The sequence below is a fragment of the Trichechus manatus genome, unplaced genomic scaffold, assembly GCF_000243295.1.
Source record: "Trichechus manatus latirostris isolate Lorelei unplaced genomic scaffold, TriManLat1.0 scaffold00202, whole genome shotgun sequence".
Classification (NCBI taxonomy): Eukaryota; Metazoa; Chordata; class Mammalia; order Sirenia; family Trichechidae; genus Trichechus; species Trichechus manatus.
The window spans coordinates 2,661,148-2,664,643 of NW_004444138.1; positions in this window are offsets into that span (position 1 = coordinate 2,661,148).

Here is a 3,496-nt window from a genome sequence, read left to right on the forward strand (position 1 = left end):
TTTCAAAACCCTGACACTTCTGGATGGTTCTGCTGTTGGTCAAGCAGATACCAATTATATCCATGGCTAAGGATTCAGACGTGTGGTGGGCTTGGTGGGTCTGGTTGGCTTCCAACTTTCCAGATGAGTCCTATTGCAACCTTGAGCTAAAGAAGAGAAAACAAGTAACCTCCAAACCATTAAAGAAGCCAGATGTCATTGAGCTGATTCAGACTCATGGCAACCTCTTGCGCGTTAGAGTACAACTGTGCTCCGTAGGGTTTCAAGGGCTGATTTCTCAGGAATAGATCACCAGGCCTTTTTTCTGTGGTGTCTCTAGGTGTACACGAACCTCTAACCATTTGTAAGCAGCTGAGTACATTACCCATTTGCATCACACGGTGACCTCAGGGAGGGGTTAATTTGATCGCATTTTCACTGCCATTTTATGACCTTCAGCAAAGAGAGGAGAAATGAAAATGTCAGGATGTTTGCAACCTTTGAAATATATGTATTCTAACGAGCAAAATTTAACCCAAGTAACCCAATCTAAGGGGTCCGGGTGGCACAGTGGTTAAGTGCTCAGCTGCTAACCAAAAGGTCAGCAGTTTGAACCCACCAAGCGCTCTGCGGGAGAAAGATGAAGCAGTCTGCTTCTGTGAAGATTCACAGCCTTGGAAACCCAATGGGACAGTTCTACTTTGTCCTATAGGGTTGTTTTGAGTTGGAATCAACTTGATGGCAATGGGTTTGTTTGTTTTTAATTGTTGTACTTTAAGGGAAAGTTTACAATTCAAGTTAGTCTCTTATACAAAAATTTATACGTACATTGTTATGTGACACTAATTGCTCTCCCTATACTGTGACAGCACACTCCTCCTTTCCATTCCAGATTTCCCATGTCCATTCAACCAGCTCCTGACCCTCTCTGCCTTCTCATCTCACCTCCGAATAGGAACTGCCCATTTAGTCTCATGTATCTACTTGAGCTAAGAAGCACACTCTTCACGAGTATCATTTTATGTCCCATAGTCCAGTCTAGTCTTTGTCTGAAGAGTTGGCCTCGGGAATGGTTTTAGTTCTGGGTTAACAGAGAGTCTGGGAGCCATGCTTTCTGGGGTTCCTCCCGTCTCAGTCACACCATTAAGTCTGGTCTTTTTACTAGAATTTGAGTTCTGCACCCCACTTTTCTCCAGTTCCATCAGGGACTCTCTGTTGTGTTCCCTGTTGGGGGGGTCATTGGTGGTAGCTGGGCACCATCTAGTTCTTCTGGTCTCAGGCTGATGCAGTGTTTGTTTTTTTTAAAACCCAACCTAGAAGCTATGCAACCTCATTCTCCTTATATGTGTTCATTTGTCTGCTTGGCTTTCAGGAGCTTTATTACAAGAATGCGAAGTCCAAGGAAAAACTGAAAATTATTTGACCTCAAAATTTTGAGGTTGGGTTTTCAGTGGTTACCTGTCTTTGTTGATAAAAGTAAGGAAATAAAGTTTGGAATGAGTTTTGGTTAGTTGCTCAAAAGATGGCAACATGGATGGCTGATCCCCAGATTGTTACCATCAATTTCCTAGAACTACTGTAGAAAGTACCACAAACTGAGTGACTCAAACAGTAGAAATTCATTCACTCACTGTTCTGCAGGGTAGAAGTCCAAATCAAGGTGCCAGCAAGGCCACCCTTCCTCTGAAGGTTCAAGGGGAGAATACTTTCTTGCTTCTTCTATCTTCTGGGAGTTTCCAGTGGTCCTTGTTGTTCCTGGGCTTGTAGATACATTACTCCAATCTCTGTCTCCGTCTTGACACCGCCTTCTTCTCCAGTATCTGTGTCTCTTCTCCTATTGTGTAAGGACACAAGTCATATTGGATTAGGGTCTGTTACGAATTAAATTTGTCCCCCCAAACTATATATTGAAGTCCTGGCCACAGTACCTGTGGATGTGACCCTGTTTGGAAATAAGGAGCTTCTTTTGTTATATTGGAAACCTTGGTGGTGTAGTGGTTAAGAGCTACAGCTGCTAACAAAGGAGTCGGCAGTTCGAATCCACCAGGTGCTCCTTGGAAACTCTATGGGGCAATTCTACTCTGTCCTATAGAATTGCTATGAGTCAGAATTTACTTGACAGCAGTGGGTATTTTGTTATATTAATGAGGCCATACCAGAATAGGGTGGTCCTAAACGTAATCACTTCTGAGTTATAAAAGAGCAGAATAGACACAAAGACACACACAAGGGGAAGACAGATGCCAAGGAACAGCAAGGAGTGACAAAGAACTCCTGGAGCTACTGACAAGGAAGAAATCAACACTTCCAAGACCATAATTTGGACCTCTAGCTTCCAAACTGTGAGAAAATAAATTCTGTTCTTTAAAGCCACCACCTTGTGATATTTTTGTTACAGCAGCACTAGGAGACTAAGACAGGGCCCCTCCTTCAGTACAACCTCGTGTTAACTGATAACATCTTCAAAGACCTTATTTCCAAACAAGGTCACATTCACAGGTACCAGGAATTAGGGCTTCAGTATATCTTTTTGGGGGACAAAATTGAATCCATAACAACTGGTAAATACCAGGTTTCTCCAGTCCAGACCCACTCAGTCCACAGCTGTGTTTCATAGCAGTGATTTAAAAAATTTCCCTGTGTTTCTGAGTGTGGTGAGGAAATATGGCTAGGACCAATATTAAAATTAAAGAGTTAAACAAATAGCACTGATCTTTTGTAACAATATTCTTTAGCTTTCAGAAGGGTTGACAAGTTTCATAAAAACTCACATCTTTTTGGATTTTTGGAAAGTGATTGCCTATTGTCCAGAGTCATGGCCTAGGGAGAGGAGATCTCTTCAGAGGTCCTGTCTGTATGCATTCTCTGTGCTCTTGACATTGGATCATCATGATACCTACCATGTTAAGAAACCATCCATGGGGGCATTGGACTGGCAGGAAGACCAAGAGAATTTCCATGTCATCTTTGCTGTACTTGCTTCATGACCCTGGGCAAAGCAATTTCCCTCCTTCTGATTTGCTTTCTGTAATTTTGAGGTGGACATCATGAGAAGGATGCTCACTCAAGATGGCGCTCTATGTTTTAGTGACCTAATGCTGCTGTAACACAAATACCAAGTGGGTGGCTCTAAAGAATAGAAAATTATTGAGCTTTGGAGGCTACAAGTCCAAATCAGGGTCTTGGCCCTGTAGATTTCCTTCCTTGTCAGTAGTCCCAAACCATGCTTTGGTTTCTTGGCTTGTAGACAGGTATGCTTATCTCTGTATCTAATATACTCTGTTTAAAGCTCAGAAGTGATTAGATTTAGAGCCCAATTTACTTGATGTTACAGATTGAATTATGTCCCCCCAAAATATGTGTTGAAAATCCTAATCCCTATACCTGTGGTTACAGTCCCATTTGGGATTGGGTTTTCTTTGCTATGTTGAAGAGGCCATGTCAGTGTAGGGTGTGTTTGAAGCCAATCACCTTTGAGATATAAAATTTTCAGATTAGGACAGAGGAGCAAGCAGAG